Source organism: Macaca nemestrina, chromosome 5, assembly GCF_043159975.1.
Source record: "Macaca nemestrina isolate mMacNem1 chromosome 5, mMacNem.hap1, whole genome shotgun sequence".
Classification (NCBI taxonomy): Eukaryota; Metazoa; Chordata; class Mammalia; order Primates; family Cercopithecidae; genus Macaca; species Macaca nemestrina.
Window position 1 is genome coordinate 159,672,793 of NC_092129.1, and position 25,151 is coordinate 159,697,943.

At 41.7% G+C, this 25,151-nt stretch overlaps 1 long non-coding RNA gene across 2 annotated transcripts; it reads left to right on the top strand.

Moving 5' to 3' along the window:
* The first annotated feature begins 49 nt into the window (after window positions 1-49).
* On the top strand, window positions 50-24,327 carry LOC105482537 (uncharacterized). 2 transcript variants are annotated; one of them, XR_011623970.1, is made up of 5 exons: window positions 50-271; window positions 2,072-2,209; window positions 9,815-9,866; window positions 10,294-10,593; window positions 20,100-20,568. It is a non-coding gene; the product is annotated as an uncharacterized lncRNA (long non-coding RNA). The 2 variants fall into 2 exon arrangements; XR_987708.2 differs by lacking the exons at window positions 9,815-9,866; window positions 10,294-10,593; window positions 20,100-20,568 and adding exons at window positions 20,576-20,649; window positions 23,807-24,327.
* Window positions 24,328-25,151: the final 824 nt, after the last annotated feature.

Consider the following 25,151-nt stretch of genomic DNA (forward strand, 5'->3'; position numbering starts at 1 on the left):
TTCCCCACGCATGCTCGGAAGGTACCTGTGGGCGTGCCTCTTAAGTCCGTGGCCAATAGACGTTTGCGTTCCTACCGGTACCTGTACCTGTACTTGTACCTGTACCTGTACCTGTACCAAAGTGAGGGAGCAGGCGGGCTGGGAGATGGGTGGAGCACGTTTACTTGCACTAACTGAGCTCGCCAACCTGGGTTCTTGGGCCCTTGGAGTGTCACGGCTTTGCAGTTTGTGGAGAATTTTCATACCTATGAAAATTGCAGTTTGGAAATGAGTACGTTACCCATTCCCAAATCATTTAATTTACATTTAAATTTAACGTGGTGTAGGGAGCAACAGGGAAAGCTCCCACTTTTGCCCTCTGAAGGTTGCTGGAATGAACAGATTAGTAGGAGAAAAAGGCATACAAAATGTGCTTAACGTGCATAGGGAAAAATCACAGAAGACTGATTTCTCAATAACTCAGTAAGGTCCAGATGCTTGTATACCCTTCTTTGTTGAGTAGAGGGAGATAGGTATGAAGGGGCCCGAAAGCCAGACAGTGGTTTGCAAATGATTCTCCTTGGACATTCAGTGGGACAGAAGTACAAACAATAGCTTGTGGACAAGCTGTGAAACTTCACTCTGAACAAAAATTGTCCTATTATATACGTAAAGTCTCCCAGGTAGTCTCTTGGAGCTACCCTCAGAAGTATCGATGAAAAGTCTGAGTGTGGCTATGACTTTCAGTTTTTTTTCTCTTCTCTGGGTGATTAATCTCTTCTGATTATTTAATGCGATTCCTAGGGAAGGGGTTTTAAGACAATTGCATTTCTTTGGAAAAGAAGTTTTCTCTGTCAGATAAGGAAATTCCTTATCTGACTGTGCGGGAAAAGACAGCCCCTTCAGGTGCTTGGAAAAAGTAAGAGTATCAGAGAGACAAAAGGAAGGGAGAAGGTGAGAGAGAGAGGCCTTGATTTTTAGGCTTCCTTCTGGACCCTTTTAATTTCCTTTAATTCAAAGACTCAACATGCCACCGGGCGTGGTGCCTCATGCCTGTAATCCCAGTACTTTGGGAGGCCAAGGTTGTGGACCACTTGAAGTTAGGAGTTCAGGACCAGCCTGGTCAACATGGCGAAACCCGTCTCTACTAAAAATACAAAAATTAGCCGGGCGTGGTTGCAGGTGCCTGTAATCCCAGCTACTTGTAAGGCTGAAGCATAAGAATTTCTGGAATCCAGGAGGTGGAGGTTGCAGCGAGCCTAGATCATGTCATTGCATTCCAGCCTGTACGAGAGTGAGACTCCATCTCAAAACAAACAAACAAACACCGAAGGCTCAGCATGCCAAAACATCATATTTTGGGGTATTATTGTTTGAGCCCCAAGAGTGGCAAAAATAATCATCCATCATATGGAGTGATGTCATGTATTAAACTTTTGCTATAAAGAATGAGGAGCATAGACACAAGATTTATATTCCATATTTAATAAAATGTAAGATAGCATCAATTTTAAGGTACCATTGTTTTATGTACTACCAAGAAAGAAAAAAAAAATACTGATAAGCTAAGCTTTCTAAACATGTAGATTGAAAGACATAGCTCAATTCCAGTCTTTAAAATATGAAAAAAGTTAGTCTTAGGTTAAATACAATATGTATGCACATTTTAAAAATATGGGTTAATAAATTTATTGTCCCTTCCACAGTAGTAATACAAAGCAGACACAAATTCCACAGGTTTCCTTTCAATATCTACGTATGGACACGAAGCTGAGGAGACACAGATAGAAACATTTTATTCTGCAGGGTACTGGGACCGGGGATGGAGTAGGAAGGCAGTGCACAAAGAGAGGCCTTCACAAAAGAGAGGATGTTTGACTTGAGCATTGAAGGAAACAAAAACTTTAATCATTGCTTCCAGGGGTTGAAGTCTGGAAATTCCCAAGTATAGAGAACATGGCTGGTAGATTTTTCATTTTACTAAAGCTTTAATGATGAGATAAATATTTCAAACATATTACATGCCTTCAGAGACGTTTCTTTGATAAAATATGTGCTAACTCTCTCTTTAAAACAAAAACTTTGCACCCAGCACAATGAGACAGCTCTAAGATAACGTTTGCAAAGTCCAAAGAAAACTCTGGAACCTGTCCAGACGTACAGCCTTGTAATTCATGGCAAGGATTTGTCTGAGAAGGGTGGAAACCATTGGAAGACTTCGAGCAGAGAGGTAATGAGCAGAGGTAACAATCTGATTTATGTTTAAATGGGTCACTCTGGCTATGTAGAAAAGAGACTACAGAGAGGCAATTGTGGAAGCAAAGAGATGGTGATGATGGTTTGGGCTAAGGTGGGGATGGTGGAGAGGGGAAGATGGGTTGGGCTTGATACCATATATTGAAGGCTGAGTTGACAACATTTGCAGGTGGGATAGAAAGAGAGGCATAGATGTTGCTCCAAAGTGTGTAGCCCCAACAGCAGGGACATGGTGGTGCTATTTACTGAGATAGGGAATTTCGGGAAGGAGCAGTTTTTAATTGAAAACTGTGGCTGACACCTGTAATCCCAGCACTCTGGGAAGCCAAGTCATGTGGATCACCTGAGGTCAGGAGTTCAAGACCAGCCTGACCAACATGGAGAAACCCCATCTCTACTAAAAATATAAAATTAGCTGTGTGTGGTGGCATATGCCTGTAATCCCAGCTACTCGGGAGGCTGAGGCAGGAGAATCACTTGAACCCGGAGGGAGAGGGTGCAGTGAGCCAAGATCACACCATTGCACTATAGCCTGGGCAACAAGAGTGAAATTCCGTCTCAACAACAACAACGAGAACAACAAAAATCTATGGCATGCCATTTGGTTTTGAATATTAAATTTGAGAGATTTCCTAGACACATATCTGAGTGTAGATGTCAAGTAAGCAGTCTGGAATTCAAGGAAGGTGTTGGAGGTACATAGTTATGTTTGAGACTGTATAGAATATTTAAAGCCACAAGATTGGATAAGATCTCCCAAGAAGGTCGAGCACAGTGGTTCACCCCTGTAATCCCAGCACTTTGGGAGGTTGAGGCTGGAGTTTGAAACCAGCCTGGATAACATGGCAAAACCCCGTCTCTGCCAAAAATACAAAAATTAGTGGGGTATGGTGGCAGGTGCCTATAATCCTAGCTACTTGGGAGGCTGAGGCAGGAGAATCGCTTGAACCCAGGGGGTAGAGGTTGCAGTGAGCCAAGATTGCCCTGCTTCACTCCAGTCTGGGGGAAAGCAAAACTCCATCTCAAAAAAAAAAAAAAAAAAAAAAAAAAAAAAAAAAGTCTCCTAAGAAGTGAGTCAGGGAAAAAGTCGTACAATTGAGCTCTAGATCCTCTCATATTGAATTGTTAAGAAGGTGAGATAGATCCAGCAGAAGAGTACGAGGAGTGACAAAGAAAGAGAAATAGAATCAGAGGGTGGAATCCTAGAAGCCAAGTAAAGAAAGTTATTTAGTTGGGGTTCAGAAACTGCTACCCCAAAATATGTTTACATGTTAAACTGAAGAAGCCTCAAGGTCTCGCTGACACCACCCCCCACCCACTGAGTCTTCTAAAGATGAAGTTAACGTTTTTTTAACCTAAGATCCAGACCCATTAAAAAGAAAAACTGTCTCTTCTCCTCCCTGAAAAACCAAGAATGTAACCATGCTTGAACACACCATTTGACAAGGTAATGTTCATGTTCATCTCTGTTCCCTGATCCATTCATTCTCCCTAGTAATCCTGTCAATAGAATTCCTCTTCTACTCTCTCCCACAGCCTGTTTTGCCAGGATTGTATATAAGCTTCTTCACCCTGCTGGAGGTTGGGTAATCACCCTGTGATTCTCCCTGTATACACATTTATACAATTTGCATCTTCTCCAATCAGTCTGCCTTTTGTGGGTTTTTTTCAGCAAACTTTCAGTGGTTGAAGGAGAAGTTTCTCATGGCCCCTACTGTTTCATGATGAGGAAGTGATAAATTATGTCAAAGTTTTCTGATGAGTAAGATAAGAAATGAGAATTGTCTATATTGGACATGACACTGTGGAACTTATTGGTGATCTTCATAGGAGCAGCTGTAATAGAGTAGTAGGGAAAGGGACCTGTGAAACCACCGTTGCAAATATTATGACAGTATGAGATATCTGACATAGTTGACTCCATCTTGCTTCTGACATCCAAGCTGTCCTTGGTTGTTCTTAGGTACAGGCCAAACTAACCATGGAGGAATTTGGCTTATAGCTTAACTTTGAAGCAAGGATAATAGTCCCACCCTAAATTGATCCTCTTCCTGCTTGTTTTGGGGCTGAAACCACCTTCATGAGACTACTGAAAGGCCCAAGATTAGGATTATGGAAGGAGTCTGAGTTCTGCTAAAATGTGGGCATATTTTCTATAATCCCTTACTGTTCAGGAGTCATGTGGCCAGAGATCACAAGATTTGTTCCTTCTCAATTGCTACTATAGATAACATCATCATTGTAGAACCTAAGATTGGTCCTTTGAGATGTTTTTCAGACTGACCCCACCCAAATTTGTGACTTATGACTCAGCCTGTCCCGTGGTCCCACCTAGAGAACTCAGTGCCTGAGGACCATTTTCCAGCCCCTATTATTTCATCCCCAACCAATCAGCAGCACCTGTTCCTTAGCCCCCTGCCCACCAAATTGTCCGTAAAAACCCTAGCCTCTGAGCCTTCAGGGAGACTGGTTCAAGTAATACCTCATTTCTGGTGTGGCTGACCTTGCATCAAATAAACTCTTGTTTTACTGCACCGCCTCAGTCTCAGTGAATTGATTAATGGCTGTGCAGCAGGCAGGAAGAACCCATCAGGCTGTCACACCTGGGTCACTGTCTTCCCTTTTATCCCAAGCCATGACAGAATCCCAGAAGATATCTGCATCTATATAATAACAATCTAGCCTCAACATTTCTTCATCTCTTTCCTTACCTTCTTGGCTGCATGGCACATTGAGCTAAAAAGCTATGTTTCTTGATCCCCACTTCCCCACTCTCCACTATCAGGAAGAAGGTGTAGAGGGAGGTGCTTGCCCACTAATTTCAAGTCCAGTGAGAGGAGCTTCTTAAGACCCACTCTAGGAGCTTGAAGAGTTTATAGACTCACACCTGAGCAAGTAATAGACTCTTTGTGTCAGGAAAGTAACTGTGTTTTCTCTAAAGGTGCGTAAAGCCTGAAGTGCAGATGTGACAAGAATATCAGCCTGGGATTATTCCCCAAAGAGCAGCATATTCTTAGAGGCAAGAAGGGGCAGATCTCAAAGTGATCTGGAGGGGCACTGCCCTTATCAAGGGAATGGCAACCAGATGGTGGGGGGGAAGAGCAGTCCTCTGGAGAACCCTTTACAATGTGAACCTGTGCACAAAGAAAGTCTACTTTAAAATCTGCCCCAGCTGGACGCGGTGGTTCACGCCTTAATCCCAGCACTTTGGGAGGCCGAGGTGGGTGTATCACCTGAGGTCAGGAGTTCGAGACCAGCCTGGGCCACATGGTGAAACCCCATCTCTTCTAAAAATACAAAATTAGCTGGGTGTGGCGGTGCATGCCTGTAGTCCCAGCTACTCAGGAGGCTGAGGCAGGAGAATTGCTTGAACCCAGGAGGTGGAGGTTGCAGTGAGCCAAGATCGTGCCATTGCACTCCAGCCTGGGCGACAAGAGCGAAACTCTGTCTCAAAAACAAAATAAAATAAATCTGCCCTGCCTGGAGGGCATGATGCCATCTCCAATGAAAGCTTCTGGTTCGTCTTGCTTTGCCTTACTACCCCAGCAGAGTCAGAAATAGCAGCCATGGAGTAAGAAAGGTAGCAGGAAGGGATGGGGGAGCTGGCACAGGATCTCTACCTACACCAAAATTTCTCCACGCCCAATAAGGAAAGAGGGACCAAGTCTTCCTTTGAATGAAGATTGAAGTGTTGATTAGTATATTGGATCTTACAATGGAAATTACTGAATTGAAATTATCATGTGGACTGGACATTTTAAGTTAGTGAGTTGAGTAACTTAGTTACTGAGTTACTAGAGTAGAACATAGGACTGAGGGACCAGAAAAGCCATGGAACCTGCCCAAGTTATCAAGAGGCAGGAGAAAGACTAGACCCACTCAGCAAGATTAAAGGGACTACAGGTGACAAAAATAAAGTGGCTTCTATGATTACACCCCATGAGTCCTGCATGTTCCAAGTCCTAGTCAGCGTGGTTTCAGATGATCAGTTACACAACCTTGGTTGCATAGAGAAGGAAGAGCAGCCAGGAGGAGTCTGCTGGGAGAATATAATCATCGTGGGTGTAAAGCTTTAAGGAGGCTATGGTCAGAGTAGGATATTCATACTATAACATTTCTGAGATGAAGCAGTTCTGGATGGGAACCTAATCCGTAGTGTGAGGCACACTGAGCCAGATGAAGAGGAGGAACTAAGAAAAATTTCCAGCCAGGGGGAAAAATCGTGTGGGCAGACTAGTGCTTTTGGTGTGTTGGAATAACTGTCAGAGGTAGCTGTGCCTGGAGCAGGGTGGATGAGGAACTGCAGTGATTATAGATAAGGCCAGAGTGGGAGGCAGGAACTAGGTCATGCTGGTCTCACGCTTTGTCAGCCATGGCAAGGAGATTTGATTTCATTCTTTGAGACATGGGGAACTCTTGAAGGATTTTAAACCAGGGGCAAAGGATTCTACATTTATTTTTAAATGATTGCTCTGGCCTCCTTTTGGAGGCTGGATTGTAGAGAGGCGAGAGTGAAAGCAGAGAGATCTTTGAAAAGCTGCATGTAGCAGGCATCCATAAAATATTTGACAGGCGCTTGGGCTAGGGCAGGTGCAATGGATATGGTGAAGTTAGAGTAAAGAGATATTTAGGAAGTAAAGTGGGTGGGACTTGGTGATTAATAAGAGGAAGATGTATTAGGTTGCTATAGCTGCCATAACGAAATATCAGAGACTGGATGGCATAAACAACATGAATTAATTTTCTCACAACTCTGGGAGTTAGCAGTCCAAGATCAAGATTACAAAATTGAGGGTTGGTTTCTTTTGAGACCTCTCTCCTTGGCTTGTAAATGTCAATATTCTCTCTGTGTCCTCACATGGTTTTCTCTGTGCATACATCCCTGGTATCTCTTCACGTCCTAATCTCCTCTTCTTTTAAGGAAGGACACCAGTTAGATTGAATTAGGGCTCACCCTAATAGAGTCATTTTGCCCACCCTAATAAAGTTAACCCCATGTGGAGATAAGGCCTTTACCTGTTTACCTCTTAACCAAATTCAGTTACATTCTGAGATACTGGGGGTTAGGGTTTCACCATATGAATTTTAGGGGAACGCAATTCAGTTCATAACAGAAGATAAAGATGAAACCTATTACATCCTTCTAGCAGGAGCAAGATGCTGAATTATGATGCTATATGCTGAATCAGGGATCCCTGGAGGAAGTGAGGGTTTAGATTGGGAGTTCCATTTTGAACATGTTGAGTTTGACATTGCCACATAAATATCCAACAGAATAAACAGCTGGGCTGGGCACAGTGGCTCACATCTGTAATCCTAGCACTTTGAAAGGTCGAGGCGGGTGGATAAGTTGAGGTCAGCAGTTTGAGACCAGTCTGGCTAACATGCGGAAACCCTGTCTCTACAAAAAATGTAAAAATTAGCTGGGTGTGGTGGCAGGCACCTGTTATCCCAGCAACTCGGGAGGCTGAGGCAGGAGAATTGCTTGAACCTGGAAGGCGGAGGTTGCAGTGAGCTGAGATCGTACCACTACACTCCAGTCTGGGCAACAGAGAAAGACTCCATCTCAAACAAGCAAGCAAATTAAAAAAAAAACAAATACAAAAATAAAACAAAAAAACAACAGTTGGGTACATTGGTCTGGACCTGGGAAGAAAGTAAGTCTAGGCTAGATAAAGAAATGTAGGAGTTTTGGCATATAGCTAATAAGGGAGGCCATGGGAATGTAGGAGATTCCCTAGGGAGAGAGAGGAGACAAGGGCCCAGGACAGTCTCCAAGGCACACCAAACAACACCGCGGAGGTGGAGGAAGCGCCAGCAAAGGAGATTGAGGAGGGCAGCCCTTTTGTCGCCTCTTAGTATGTCCAGGTGCTCCTCAATTTGTGATGGAGTTACATCCAATAAACCCATCATAAATTGAAAATATCTGGCCAGGCATAGTGGCTTATCCCTGTAGTTCCAGCACTTTGGAAGGCTGTCGTGGGAGGATTACTTGAGACCAGGAGTTTGAGAGCAACCTGGGCAACATAGTGAGACCCTTTCTCAAAAAATAAAAATAAAAAATAAAATTTACCGAGCGTGGTGGCATGCCTGTAGTCTCAGCTACTTAAGAGGTTGAAGAGGGAGGATCCCTTGAGGCCAGGAAGCCGAGGATGCAGTGAGCCAAGATTACACCACAGCACTCCAGCCTCGGTGACAGAGCAAGGTCCTGTCTCAAAAAAAAAAAAAAAAAGTGCATATATATATAGATACACACACACACACACATTTAGATATATCTATCGATCTCTATCCCTATATCTCTATATGTCTATTTATAACTGTATCTACATATCTATATCTGTCTATAGATGTATCCTTTGTTTTGTTTTTTTGAGACAAAGTCTCACTATGTCGCCCGGGCTGGAGTACAGTAGCATGATCTCGGCTCACTGCAACCTCAACCTCCCAGGTTCAAGCGATTCTTGTGCCTCAGTCTCCCAGGTAGCTGGGATTACAGGCATGTGCCACCACACCCGGGTAATTTTTCGTATTTTCAGTAGAGACAAGGTTTCGTCCTGTTGCCCAGACTGGTCTCAAACTCCTAAGCTCAGGTGATCCAGCTGCCTCCGCCTCCCAAAATGTTGGGATTACAGGCGTGAGCCACTGCGCCCGGCCACTATAGGTATATCCTATATAAGTCAAAAATGCGTTTAATATATCTAATCTACCGAACATCAAAGCTTAGCCTAGCCTACCTTAAACATTCTCACAACCTGTGCATTAGCCTAGGGTTGGGCACAAACATCGGACAACACAGTACACTGCAGAGTATTGAGCGCCTATCCTGGTGATCACCTGGCTGACTGGGGGCTCTGCTCATTTCTGCTGCCCACCATCACAAGAGAATATTCTACAGCATATCACAAGCCCAGGAAAAGACCAACATTCAAACTCCAAAGGTTGGTTTCTACTGGTTGTGTATCACTTTGGCAGCATCATAAAGTTGCAAAATCATCAGTCAAACCACCATAAGTCAGAGACCATCTACACCACCTAATTGGTGGTAAGCCCAAATAAAATAGTAAAGTTACCCTGAGACCACACTGCTTTTGGCTCTGTTGGTGGAGTAGTGATGGTTCGGCTGGTTGTAATAAAGGGGTTAGAAGTTACTATCAGTGTAATTTTCATTAAGTTCCATAATGAAATAACCTGTGGGCCTCCTTCTTAAAAACCAATTCAGATCCTCAGTTTTGATGTGGGAGGATGGTTCTCCGTCAAGGTTTTAGAAGTCTGGTCTCACAGTCCCTCTACTGTTTCCCTTGGGACTTTCTGACTGCCATCACCACCATTCTGAACTTGGGTAGGTTCTACTCCTTTTTAAAGTTCTGGTTTAAGCCAGAATATTTGCATTGGTAATCATATGCCAAGCACTGTATGAAGATTGCAAGTAGCAAACTGGAGAAACAAAGTCGATGCAATATTGTATTGTGGTTTTACTTTTTCACACTTATTGACCTTAATGGTTTGGTTTCTTCAGGCCAGTAGTTTGCAACTTTTTGTTTAAACCTAAATAACTGTTTGTATTATTTTTTTGTAGATGGTATAGAAATTCCGGCCACGTTACATTAGATGAAATGAACTTCCATGTAGTAAGTGTCTACACACTGAATTTTTCATTTTAGTGAGCCTAATCTATTTTATTGTAGATAAATGTTCCATTGTTGTTGGATGATTTTTGACATGGTGAAAATAGCTTTCAGACTCTTCTTATTTTCACATAGCCTAAGGATACAAGGATCTCAGGCTGGGGATCTCCATCCTAAAATAATTGCTTTTCCTTGGTTGCTGGAGGGATGACAATGTGTCTGTTAATCTGTTCTCTCTTTGCTCCTGCTCTCAAAGCACCTTTTGCTAGCAAGCATGTTTTCTAATGAAAACATTTAGATCCACCTGGAGTTAAACAATTTTACTCTCTTAGCATTTCTCCACGAGACAATAATACATATATGAATTTATATCTTATGCTTCCTATTGACCAAAACACTCAAATGTATTTTCTTTTCTTTTTTTTTTGAGATGGAGCTTTACTCTTGTTGCCCAGACTGGAATGCAATGGCACAGTCTCCACTCACTGCAACCTCCGCCTCCCGGGTTCAAGTGACTCTCCTGCTTCAGTCTCTTGAGTACTGGGATTACAGGCGTGCACCACCATACCTGGCTAGTAGAGATAGGGTTTTGCCATGTTAGCCAGGCTGGTCTTGAACTCCTGACCTCAGGTGATCCACCTGCCTTGGCCTCCCAAAGTGCTGGGATGATAGGCGTGAGCCATCTCGTGCCGCCTGTACTTTCTACTTTGAAAAACAACGGCTAAACATTGTAAGTATATCATATTATAAGACAAAATAGCCTAAAAGAATGTAATCAGACGTGAGACTGAGTTCAAGAGAATCATACTTCCTGAATTTCTAATTTTATTGCTGGAGTTTTAGTGAAAATGTATTTGGCTTTGAATTTAATAAATACTATTTATAAAGTTTATGGTTGATAGATTGCACATGAAAATGATTGTAGAACATTCTTATATCAGGATTTCTCAACCTTAGTTCTATTGACATTTTGGTCCAGATAATTATTTGTGGGGGTGAGAGGTGATCTGTGCATTGCAGGATGTTTAACAATATTTCTGACCTTTATTCACTAGGCCCCAGTAGCACCCCTCCCCAGAGTTGTGACAACCAGAAATGTCTCTAGACGTTGCTATTATCTTCGGAGTGGTTCTGGTTGAGAACCACTGTGTTTTATAATAAGGAGTAGGATCCACAAACCCCAAGACCATTCCATTTCTTTTTCTTTTTTTGATTTTTAGATGGAGTCTTACTCTGCCACCCAGGCTAGAGTGAAGTGGTACAATCTCATCTCACCGCAACCTCTGCCTCCTGGGTTCAAGCGATTCTCATGCCTCAGCTTCCTGAGTAGTTAGGATTACAGGTGTGCACCCCCACACCTGGCTAATTTTTTGTATTTTTAGTAGAGCTGGGGTTTTACCATGTTGGTGAGGCTGATCTTGAACCCCTGACCTCAAATGTTCTGCCCACCTCAGCCTCCCAGAGTGCCGGGATTACAGGTGTGAACCACCTCAGCTGACCTCCCCAAAACCATTTCTTTTCTTTTAGAAGATATATCCCTTTAAATGTTCATAGACATCTTCTTCACATATGGTAGATAATAAAATTTATAAAATGGTTAGCAGACTCCAGCACTAAGTTAATTTTTCTTTTTGCTTTTATGACTTAAAATGTGTTCTCTTTTATTGTGTCCATTACCACAAAATGAAATCCCAGCTTTGTGAGTCTTTTTTTTTTTTTTTTTTTTTTGAGATGGAGTCTTGCTCTGTTGCCCAGGCTTGAGTGCAATGGCATGATCTCGGCTTATTGCAACCTCCACCTCCCAGGCTCAAGTGATTCTCCTGCCTCAGCTTCCTGAGCAGCTGGGATTACAGGCGCCTGCCACCACGCCTGGCTAATTTTTGTATTTTTAGTAGAGATAGGGTTTCATCATGTTGGCCTGGCTGGTCTCGAACTCCTGACCTTGTTATCCACCCACTTCAGCCTCCCAAAGTGCTGGGACTACTGGCATGAGCCACCACTCCTGGCCCATTTTCCTTTTTAAACACAGCACCTACAATAGCAGGTGGGCTTCTCTGAGGTCTGTGTCTGTGACCCATCTGAGGATTCCAGGAGATGCCTTTTCCCATGATTTTCAAGGAGTTTGGCCACAGGAGGGAGCACTATTCCTAAGCTTGCTTGTTTATTCTTAACTATTTTAATACGTGCTTATATTTTAATGTATGATTGTCAGAGAGAGTAAATTCCTATCTAGAAATCAGAAACATAACTAGAGTATACATCAGTACTCTGAACACATCTCCTTTCTTATAATCTAAGCTCATGCTGCCTGACACTGAATTTCTTTTGGTTATAATTTTTGAAATTAGTAGTGTAACATAGTACCTTAAGGTGAAAGATTGCTGCATCATACAGCTATTTTGAAATAATTTCTCGGAATAAAAGTATGGACACTAACATTGTCTACTTTGAAGAAAACATGTGGCATATGGTGACAGTTGATAATTGGTACAGCCTCTACCTTTATATGAGATTGATGGGTATATTGAGAAGATGTTGAATGTAAAGTAGCATTTTTTTTTCCTCTCCTCCCCTCCCCTCCCCTCCCCTCCCCTCTCCTCTCCTCTCCTCTCCTTTCCTTGACGGAATTTCTCTCTTGTTGCCCAGGCTGGAGTGCAGTGGCGCGATCTTGGCTCAATGCAACCTCTGCCTGCCAGGCTCAAGCAATTCTCCTGCCTCAGCCTGTCAAGTAGCTGGGATTACAGGTGCCCACCACCACACCCAGCTAGTTTTTTGTATTTTTAGTAGAGAAGGGGTTTCACCATGTTGGCCAGGCTGGCCTTAAGCTCCTGACCTCAGGTGATCCACCCACCTCGGCCTCACAAAGTGCTGGGATTACAGGAATGGGCCACCACGTCCGGCCCATGTTTTTCTTTTTGTAAGCATTTAACTTCTGTCATAAAGTTTGAGATTCTGGCTTGTAAATATAGTGGATCTTAACAAGTGTACGTTTGTCTGTGTTAAAAAATAAATGTACACACACTTCATTTTGTAATATGCTTGAATTGGCTCTGGATAATAGCCAAGAATGATATAGCAAATTTCATGAGAAATGACTTTAACATAACTTAGTTGGGGAGATAGAGTTAAGTAAAGTAAAACTTGGTATGACATGGTGTACCATTTATTAAATTTCACCATTTTATCTATTTAGAAACCCGGTTCAGTAAAGGATATGCCTCTGTACTTTCTACTCTCTTCTGCCTACATGATCAATGTGAAGCCAGGCCCAGACATGTCTCATCTAGAATGATTTGGGAAGAATTTGATTTCACTTTTCTGAGAAGTTTGGAAAGGATTCTGACTTTATCCAGTTTACCAGACATGACAGTGAAGTTTGTGTGTGTGTGTGTGTGTTTTGTTGTCATTGTTTGTTTTTGTTTTGAGATGGAGTCTTGCTCTGTCACTCAGGCTGGAGTGCAATGGCGCGATCCCGGCTCACTGCAACCTCCGCCTCCCGGGTTCAAGCAATTCTCCCGCCTCAGCCTCTTGAGTAGCTTACAGGAGCACGCCACCATGCCCAACTAATTTTTGTATTTTTAGAAGAGACGAGGTTTCACTATGTTAGCCAGGCTGGTCTCGAACTCTTGACGTCAGGTGATCCTCCCACCTTGGCCTCCTAAAGTCCTAGGATTACAGGTGTGAGTCACTGTGTCTTTTTGGCAGTAAAGTTTTAAAACTGATAGAGAGGTATCTGCACCTTTTTAATTTTTTAAAATTTCTTTTAAATGATGTTACTAAATGTACATTTTAATATAACCCTACATCTAAGGAAAGGTCTCAAAGTATCCAAATTTCAATTCGAGATGGCAGAACTTCAGGGAACTAGCACATGCAGGGCATGGGTTTCAGGTGTAGTTGACGAATAGTCTAGCTAAGTGTTCATCGGCTAACCTGACGCCCATGTTTCTTTCAACCCTTCTGATTGGGAATGTTTCTAAACTATATTATTCTTTTCTGCAACAGTAAATAGTGATTCTTTGGTGATCTGGGCTATGTTTATAAATGTAATTTCTTATTGTTAAATATCCTAGAATTAGTTCTCATGTCAGGTAAATGCACTTTTAGTTTCCATAATATCTTACAATTGAAGTGGTTGACGAGGGTGCAGATGGTCCCCAACTTACAGTGATTCGACTCTTGATGCTGTAAAAGCAACACACATTCAGTAGATACCATACTTTGGGTACCCATAGGATGGCCAGGCGTGGTGGCTCATGCCTATAATCCCAGTACATTGGGAGGCCAAGGCGGGTGGATCACCTGAGGTCAGGTGTTCAAGACCAGCTTGGCATACATGGTGAAATGCCATTTCTACGGAATAAAAAAATTAGCTGGGCATGATGGTGGGTGCCTGTAATCCCAGCTACACAGGAGGCTGAGGCAGGACAATCACCTGAACCTGGGAGGCAGATGTTGCAGTGAGCCGAGATCGCGCCATTGCACTCCAGCCTGGTAGACAGAGCGAGACTCCGTCTCAAAAAAAGCAAAGCAAAGCAAAGCAAAGAAAAAAGAGTACCTATATGACCATTCTGTTTTTCACTTTCAGTACAGTATTCAATAAATTACATGAGGTATTTGACATTTATTATAAATAAGCTTTGTGTGAGATGATTTGCCCAACTGTAGACTAATGTAAATCTTCTGAACATGTTCAAGCTAGGCTAAGCTGTGATGTTTGCTAGGTTAGGTGTATTAAGTGCATTTTCACTTACAATATTTTGCATTTACAATGGGTTTATCAGGACATAACCCCATTGTAAATTGAAGAGCATCTGTAAAGGAAGATGGCCAGATCCTAAGAAGAGAGATACCAGCTTTGTTTCTTCCTGTACTGGGAAACTTTGTGATTTTGAAGGTGAAGAAATGTTGATGGCAACTAGACTCTTTCTTTTTCTTTTCTTTTTTTTTCTTTTGAGCTGGAGTCTTGCTCTGTTGCCTAGACTTGAGTGCAGTAGTGCGATCTCGGCTCTCTGCAGCCTCTGCCTCCCAGGATCAAGCGATTCTCCTGCCTCAGCCTCTCAAGTAGCTGGGATTACAGGCATGCACCACCATGTCCAGCAATTCTTTTATTTTAGTGCAGACAGGGCTTCACCGTGTTAGCCAGGCTGGTCTCGCTCCTGTCCTCAAATAATCCACCTGCCTCGGCCTCTCAAAGTGCTGGGATTACAGGCGTGAGCCTCTACGCCTGGCCGAGCATAGACTTTTTAGGGAAGGCCAAGTGGTGGCAGAATCCAGTTGTATATGTGATTATGTAGGAGAGATTTACGATCTACAGGCTGGGATGACTACTCCTTACAGTCTAAGGTAACTGTCATTACAAGATGTGCCATTTTTTTTATGTACCCTTAAGAAAGAAAAAAAATTCTAATTAAATGATGACACAATGCCTTCTTATGACATTTCCAAAAATTTTATACTTACTGAAAGTATTCTTTTTTTTTTTTTTTTAGGAGACAGGGTTTTACTCTGTCACCTTGACTGGAGTGCAGTTGTGCAATCATAGCTCACTGTAACTTTGAACTCCTGGGGTCAAATAATCCTCACACCTCAACCTCTCAAGTAGCTAGGACTGCAGGTACACAGCATCACATTTGGCTAATGTTTAAATTTTTTGTAGAGGCAGGGGTCTCACTGTGTTATTCAGGCTGGCCGCAAACTCTTGGCCTCAAGCAAGCTTCTCACATCAGCCTCCCCAAAGTGTTGGATTTATAGGCATGAACCACTGCACCTGGCCAAGTATTCTTTTAGACTTACTTATACATAGATTTTTTTTCTTATTTGTCTTTTTTGGACATACATTCTTATAATATAAACATTCTCTTACATTAATGGAGAACTGCAAGCAAAATTTTAGCTAAGGCATTCCTAAAATTTCTTCATTTCAATGCTAAACCATGTTGTAACCTTAAAAAATATTGGGCAACCTGCTCGGGTCCCCTTCCACGCTGTGGAAGCTTTCCTTTCGCTCTTCACAATAAACTTTGCTACCGCTAAAAAAAAAAAAAAACCCAAAAAACAAAAACAAAACAAAATAACAACAACAAATCATTGTAAAAGTCAGTTAAACTTAACATCTGAGATAATAACCATGCACACATCCTAGCTAAAGTGATGACAATGTGAACAGTATGATCAAGTTCTGATTTGCTCATGCAATGCACCTATGCCGTGACCACCACCTGGCCAGGACAATTAATTGTAAGAGTTCATTGACTGTAAGGCACATCCTTATTTCAGAGATTTAAAGATGTGGAAAAACTGTGCATCTTGGTGCTGGAGAGGATGTGGAGAAATAGGAACGCTTTTACACTGTTGTTGGGCATGTAAATTAGTTCAACCATTGTGGAAGACGGTGTGGCATTTCCTCAAGGATCTAGATCTAGAAATACCATTTGACCCAGCAATCTCATTACTGAGTATATACCCAGAGGATGATAAATCATTCTACTATAAAGACACATGCACACGTATGTTTACTGTGGTACTATTTACAATAGCAAAGACTTGGAACCAACCCAAATGTCCGTCAATGATAGACTGGATAAAGAAAATGTCCCCACATACACTATGGAATACTATGCAGCCATAAAAAAGGATGAGTTCATGTCCTTTGCAGGGAATGGATGAAGCTGGAAACCATCATTCTCAGCAAAATATCACAAGAACAGAAAACAAAACACCACGTGTTCTCACTTATAATTGGGAGTTGAACAATGAGAACACATGGACACAGGGAGGGGAACATCACACAATGGGGCCTGTCAGGAGGTGTGGGGGTAGAGGAGGGATAGCATTAGGAGAAATACCTAATGTAAGTGACGGGTTGATGGGTGCAGCAAACCACCATGAGACTCATATACCTATGTAACAAAACTGCACATTCTGCACATGTACCCCAGAACTTAAAGTATAATAATAATTTTTTTAAAAGTGCATCTTGGAATAAATGAAATGTGGTGATTTGTTTCTTCCTTTATCTTCTCCTCCTCTGGTTTAAATAAATTCCTGATATAAGTTTTGCCTTTTGTCTCCCTCAGATTAAAATTGAGTTGATCATGGTTGAAAAATTACATATAGGCAGGGTTCAGGGTGTGCTGAGTAACATTTTACTGCATTTTTAAGTTAAATGTTCTTAAAACCTTTTTATTCATTCATAAAGATGCTTCAAAATGTGCTTTTAAAATCGACACCCAGTATGGTTTCATTGTATTATCTGAAAATGTCACTGGGAAATGATCAAAAAGATTCCAAACCTGAGGGGTTGAAAAAATGCTATATTGGGCAATTACTGAATCTTCTGTAGTTCTTACAATTAAGGTGGAACCCAATATACGTGAGTAGAAAATATTAGGATGTCTAGCCTTAATAATACTACCTCCTCTGCTGCTCACAGTCTTATCAACTGATACAAAATTTTTTAATTAAAATTCTCAAACTTTGACATCAGAACATCATAGTTCATTAAAGTAGCCCTTTCCATTAATTCCAGAAACTGGACTCCAGTTAACCAGTAACTTCTGTATCAGTGACATAATTTCCTGCACAATTTTTACTTTGTAATGGTTAACTTCTCTCTTAGTTGTTCGCAGCAGGGGGTAGTTTGCTTGCTTTCCTTTTCTTTTTTTTTTTTTTTTTGAGATGGAATTTCACTCTTGTTGCCCAGGCTGGAGTGCAATGGTGTGATCTCGGCTCACTACAACCTCTGCCTCCCTGGTTCAAGCAATTCTCCTGCCTCAGCCTCCTGAGTAGCTGGGATTATAGGCATGTGCCACCACACCCGGGTAATTTTGTATTTTTAGTAGAGACAGGGTTTCTCCGTGTTGGTCAGGCTGGTCTTGAACTCCCGACCTCCGGTGATCCCCCCGCCTCGGCCTCCCAAAGTGCTGGGATTACAGGTGTGAGCCACCATGCCTGGCCTAGGGCATAGTTTTCTTTCATGAGTCTGCTATTTATTATAGTTCATGGTGACTTAAGACATTTTACCCTATAATAAAACAAAAACCTCTGAGTACTAAGAGATACTACTGTTTGACTTCAGTAACTGTCTGTGAACTAAAAAAAATCCATGAAAGTTACTGACTAAAAAACTGATAGTTCAAACTGGACTATACCAGCGGCAGCCTTTTGATGAGATGGAGTCAGATACTTGGCCATTTAAACATAATTGTTGGTATTAAAGGATAGTGAGAGTCTTTTGTAGTTAAAAAAAGAAACGAACATTTTGTTCTGAGGTTGTGTAAAATTAAGGTCAGTGGAGAAATTTAGCCTGTCAGTGTGTGAAAATATGAAAGAAGCCCCTGTAAAATTTGAAATGGGGTGAATCCAGTTTCATTTCATTGTTCTATTGCTCAAACCTTAAATTACAGAAGGATTAGCACAGTTTAGCAAGAGTAACAACAAAAAACCCAGCAACCTCAGATGTACACTACTTAAATTTTCGCTTTAATGAAATCTGATAATAATTTGTATGGGCAGCAAGCCAAATAATAGACTTGAATTCTTTAGGGGGAAAAAAAGGCATTGACTGCCTAATATATTTGGCTTTATTGATTTTTTTAAACATTGCTTCTGACTAATGTACATGGGATATTTGTACCTGTTTACTTAATGATTATGCATATAAATAATTGAGAGCTGAGAAACAGAAAAACAAAACTTACTTTGATGCAGTAACTAGCACTTGATATCATTCCTGCGGTATTTGCCAGAGTTTGTAGAGTCAAGTAGAAGAAAATGAGAAACAATTTTATTAACTCCTAATCTAAGAGGGTCTTGCTCCCATTGAGAGCAACAAAAATAATTTAATTGTAAGTGAAGGACATGGAGAATTGTCTGCAGTATTGAAAGGATTTTGAGCTTAGGTTGCCCAGTTTCGTGAATTTTTTTCTTCCCATGGCTGGACTGTGAAATCACTATGGAGGAGAAATTGCTTTATTTAAATAGTTCTTCCCTCCCTCCCTCCCCCCTCCCTCCCTTCCCTTCCCCTCCCTCCCTTCCCTTCCCCTCCCTCCCTTCCCTTCCCCTCCCTCCCTCCCTTCCTTCCTTCCTTCCTCCCTTCCTTCCTTCTTTCCCCTTCCTTCCTTCCTTCTTTCCTTCCTTCCTTCCGTCCTTCTCTTTCCTTCCTTCCTTCCTTCCTTCCTCCCTTCCTTCCTTCTTTCTCCTTCCTTCCTTCCTTCTCCTTCCTTCCTTCCTTCCTTTCTTTCTTTCTTTCTTTCTTTCTTTCTTTCTTTCTTTCTTTCTTTCTTTCTTTCTTTCTTTCTTTCTTTCTTTCTTTCTTCCTCTTTCTTTCTTTCTTTTTCTTTCTTTCTTTCTCTCTCTCTCTTTCTTTCTTTCTCCTTCCTTCCTTCCTCCTCCTTCCCTCCTTCCCTCTTTCCCTCCTTCCCTCCTTCCCTCCTTCCCCCCTTCCTTCCTTCCTTCCTTCCTTCCTTCCTTCCTTCCTTCCTTCCTTCCTTCCTTCCTTCCTTCCTTCCTTCCTTCCTTCCTTTTCCAGTAGTGATGAGATCTTATTGTGTTGCCCAGGCTGCTCTCTAACTCCTGGGCTGAAGTGTTCCTCCTGCCTTGGCCTCCCAAAGTGCTAGAATTACAGGCATGAGCCATGGCACCCAGCTTTTACATATCTTTTCTGTGTAAAGACTCTAAGAATCTGTGTAAAGAATCACAACAAACTCCTGGTGAGAGAGTAAATTGTGCCACAATTAGAATTACTCAAAGAAAAGTTTCAATAGTGCGTCTACTTCTGCTTTTCTGCAGCCAGGCCAACTTAGCAGCATCTTAAGCCTCCCATTGAGGCAGAAACCATTTAAAAAGCCAATCTCTCTCTCTCTCTCCGGCCCCCCCCATCCTCTCTCTTTTTAAAGATTCTGCATACAAAGGAGATCTTACAGTATTGATCTCACTGTGTCTGGCTTTTCCAGTTACCAGATGAGTGAGTTCTGGGGATCTAACATACATTGTGGTGACTATGGTTAATAATACTATCTGGCATACTACTTGAACTTTGGTAAGACAATAGATCTTAAATGTTCTCACCACACATACAAATGTTAATTATGTGAGATGAGAGATGTGCTAATTAACTTGATTGTGCTTATTTCATAATGTATATGTATATTATATCATCATGTTGTATACCTTAAATGCATACATTTTTTAATGTGTTTTTCTAATTTTTTTTTTTTTTTTTTTTTGAGACAGAGCTTCAGTCTGTCACCCAGGCTGCAGTTCAGTGGTGTGATCACGGTTCGCTGCAGCCTCAACCTTGGACTCAAGTGATCCTCCCACCTCAGTCTCCCAAGTAGCTTGGGACTACAGGCACGCACCACCACACCTGGTTAATTTTTAAATTTTTGTAGAGATGGGGTCCCACTGTGTTGTCCAAGCTGGTCTTGAATTCCTGGGCTCAAGCCCCGGGCTTCCCAAAGTTCTGGGATTACAGGTGTGAGCTACTGCACCCGGACTACAATTTTTGTCAATTATATCTCAATAAAGCAATAAAGCAAAAATAAGCCAAAGCCCATCTCTTTGGCTTGGTCCTCACTGCTTATAATTGATCAGTTCTCTTGGGGATTCTGATTTTCTGTAACTATAGTGTATTACTTTACTCTTCAGCTTCCAGAAACTAGCATGTATAAGAACAAATCTATGATAAAAATTATATATATTGCCAACAGGTACACGGAAACATATCAAAGGGTGAATGAGTTGATGATCACTGTAGTGCCAACTCCTGCCACATCCTTCTCTGGTAGGTAGCTCACACAACAGAACTCTCGCGTAAAGGCTCCTTCCTTGTGACTTTGATGGTTAGGCATTTCTTCATTCACCACTGGCTTTCAGCTCATCTTCAGTCCACTTTAAGACCTGTGGGTCTATCCACTTTCAAAGAAAGGGAGTAAATGGGCATAACTAATATATGTAAACCAGGCACTTTTTAGAACAAACGATACACAAAATAAAGGGGGGCGGTGATTGGTTAGAAATGGCACTTCTGGCATTACAAATAATGGATATTATAGGCTAATTTGTGTCTCCCCACAACATTCATATGTTGACATCCTAACCTTGATTGGCTTTTATTATTATTATACTTTAAGTTCTAAGGTACATGTGCACAACTTGCAGGTTTGTTACATAGGTATACATGTGCCATGTTGGTGTGCTGCACCCATCAACTCTTCATTTACATTAGGTATTTCTCCTAATACTATCCCTCCCCCAGCCCCCACCCCCCAGCAGGCCCTAGTGTGTGATGTTCCCTTCCCTGTGTCCATGTGTTCTCATTGTTCAACTCCTATTTATGAGTGAGAACATGCAGTGTTTGGTTTTTTGTCCTTGTGATATTTTGCTGAAAATGATGGTTTCCAGCTTCATCCATGTCCCTGCAAAGGACATGAACTCATCCTTTTTTATGGCTGGATGGTATTCCATGGTGTATATATGCCACATTTTCTTAATCCAGTCTGTCATTGATGGACATTTGGGTTGGTTCCAAGTCTTTGCTATTGTGAATAGTGCTCCAATAAACATACGTGTGCATGTGACTTTATAGTAACATGATTTATAATCCTTTGGGTATATACCCAGTAATGGGATCACTGGATCAAATGGTATTTCTAGTTCTAGATCCTTGAGGAATCACCACACTGTCTTCCACGATGGTTGAACTAGTTTACACTCCCACCAACAGTGTAAAGGTGTTCCTATTTCTCCACATCCTCTCCAGCATCTCTTGTTCCTGACTTTTTAATGATTGCCATTCTAACTGGCATAAGATGGTATCTCACTGTGGTTTTGATTTGCATTTTGTGATGACGAGTGATGATTAACATTTTTTCATGTGTCTGTTGGCTGCATAAATGTCTTTTTTTGCGAACTGTCTCTTCATATCCTTTGCCCACTTTTTGGTGGGGTTCTTTTTTTTTTTTGTAAATGTGTTTAAGTTTTTTGTAGATTCTGGATATTAGCCCTTTGTCAGATGGGTAGATTGCAAAAATTTTCTCCCATTCTGTAGGTTGCCTGTTCACTCTGATGATAGCTTCTTTTGCTGTGCAGAAGCTCTTCAGTTTAGATTTCTATTTTGGCTTTTGTTGCCATTGCTTTTGGTGTTTTAGTCATGAAGTCTTTGTCCATGCCTATGTTCTGAATGGTATTACCTAGGTTTTCTTCTAGGATTTTTATGGTTTTAGGTCTTACATTTAAGTCTTTAATCCATCTTGAGTTAATTTTTGTGTAATGTGTAAGGAAGGGATCCAGTTACAGCTTTCTACATATGGCTAGATTGGCTTATTATTATTATTTTTTCCAAATGATACAGCGTCTCCTTTGTTGCCCAGGCTGGAGTGCAGTGGCACACTCATAGCTCACTGTAGCCTTGAACTCCTGGGCTCAAGCAATCCTCCCGCCCCAGCCTCAGGTAGCTGAGCCTACAGGAATGCACCACTGTGCCCTGCAGCAAGGTTGGTTTTTATAATGATTTCTACCTCAGTGGGAGGAATTAGAAGCTGCTAGACTGACTTTATATGCCTGCAGGACAGCTGAAAGTAGATGTAATGTTGAAACTTTTCTTTGAGTAATTCCATTTGTGGGTCTTGGATTGAGTTCCCCAGAAGCAGATCCTGAGGCAAGAATTTGTACACAGTGATTTATTCTGCAAGTGTTTCCTGAGTAATTGGTAAGACGTCAGGTAAGACAACATCCCACTGAGCGCAGCTTCAACTTTATTCCACATGGGAGCTCTGAAGTATATATCATGCCTCTGAATTAATCTGACTTAAAGCAAGGGTGCTGGGCTTTCATACTCTCACAATGATCAGTCCCAGCAGAAGGGAGAGAGGTAGGAGTGGGGTGGTGGTAGGGAGAGTGGTGGAGAGGGAGAGAAATCATCAGGCACTCTGTCCTCTGCAAGTTCGGATGATGCTGCTCCAGTCATCTGAAGACAGTATGCAAAGAAGAGTCACAGGCATGGCACACAGAAGTCAGAGGGGAGACACACACAAGCACCAAAGGGAAGCCAGTGGATCTGGACAGAGCACCCACCATGTCTCAGGTGGTGAGGCATTGATTAAACTCCAGGCAGTGTCCTTTTTCTTCCTGCTCTGTTGTACTTTACTGGGTCTGGTCAATTTCTGTATACATAATAGTTAGAATTTACCATACTATTTGGACAAGAAGGAAGAAAGATTTACCTTAAAAAATAAGAGAGCACTTTTTGGTGCATACAATGGGCTGGGCACTTCTCTAAGCACTACACTTTTTTTTGAGATGGACTTTTGCTCTTTGTAGCCAGGCTGGAGTGCTGTGGCATGATCTTGGCTCACTGCAACCTCTGCCTCCCAGGTTCAAGGAATTCTCCTGTCTCATCCCCCTAAGTAGCTGGGATTACAGGCACGCACCACCACACCCTGCTAATTTTTTGTATTTTTAGTACAGATGGGGTTTCACCATGTTGGCCAGGCTGGTCTCGAACTCCTGACCTCAGATGATCTACCCCCGCCCCTCAGCCTCCCAAAGTGCTGGGATTACAGGTTTGAGTCATTGTGCCCGGCCTATGCTCTATACGTTCTTTTAATCCTATATGCCACTTTTATAGATAAGGACACTAAGGCTTAGAAAACTTAAGTAACTTTTCTGTTGGTGATACAGCTTAGGTGATGAAGCCAAGATTCAAAATCACATTTTGAGTATCATGTAAAAATAAAACAACACAATCAATCTTTTTTGAAGTATAGTGACATTTTTGGTGAAGCAATTTAAAATCAATTTTGAGACCATCCTTATGAAATAGATAGAAATATTTACTTAGTTAAAAGGCTTAAATAGTTTGATGAATGGGTTGGAATGTGTATTTGTTTTGAAATATAATGAATCTCTAGTCAGCTTTTTTCTTTATTTCTCTCCTATAGTAAAAGTCTACCATTACTGATAAATATTGAGCAAGTCAGTTTCAGAGGTGAAACTGAAAAAAGGCCCAAAAAAAGAACTCCGGCATCTGGAATATATATTTTTGGTCACATCTACATGCTATCTGCCATAGGAAAAGAGCAGTCCCTTCAAGAGTAAAGTTTTGTTCCCAACGAACTGTGGCAGCTACATAGTCCATCTGACACATTTACTGACTCCAGTGAATTTGGCTGTGGTTGAAGACCTCAGGCAATTTTTTCTTCCTTGCTGTGAAATAATTGTCTAGAGACAGGAGAATCCTCCAGATGGCTAGTTAAATACCTCCAGAAGGCCTGGGGCATTGATGAATCTCTCTAAGGATTTCTGTAGTTTACAAGTGGCTTTTGGTTGAAGAATCTCATTATTCAGATCCCTCAGAGTGGGATCTCCAAGCTGGCGTAACTGTAAAGTAGAGCTGTAAAGGAAACTGTAAAGTAGATATGTGGTTGCATCTCAGCATTTCTGAGTAAAAACTCTCTAATGCAGAGTGTTCTTTTATTTATTTAAAAAAATTGATATTTAAAATTGTTTCTTGTTTTTTTTTTCTAGCATTATTAGGATCTTTTTTTTTTTTTTTTTTTTTTTTTTTTTTTTTTTTTTTTTTTTGCATATACCTGTCTCCCTTACTTTCATGTCTCAAACCCCTATATTTTCATACTGGATGTAAAATGGGTAAAAATTAATAAGCATAGTTTGCCAGGTTCTTGCTTCCCTATGAAAAGTACATGTGCATCCCATAGACTTCTCCTTCCAAATTTCCCCGGTTATTTCTAGGATTTCTCAGGGAAGGAGCTCTTAAGCCTGTACTGCTTCTCCATTGTCCTCATTTTCCACTCTAGCACCCTTTGGTGCTATTTCCTGCTTCTGCCTCTACTGCTCGTGCAACCGAGTGCCAGCCCCTAGGCACTGTTACCGCTATGGAATGACGCTGTCTCCTGCCAGCACCACCGCCTTGGTTATGCTAGAGTCCTCAGGGGCCCGGGGAGCCCTGCCAAGATGACTCTGCTCCCGCACCAGAATGCCTCTCACCTCCCCATCCCTCTTCCGTGTTATATTTTACATACAGTACAAAAGAAGAGCTGTTTGTGTCCAGTGCTTCATATAATTTATATTGAATACATATTTCAGGTTTTACTTGTAGCCACATCCATTCTCCATGAGTTCAAGGAGACTGAAACTAACAAATGTGATTCTGGGCTTACATCACATTTAAGCCCGTCTCCCATGACCTAGGCTTTGTACCTGGGACCAACTTTACTTCTCTACTTTCGTTTACTTTAGGATCTATTTTTTTTTTCCCCAGGAGAT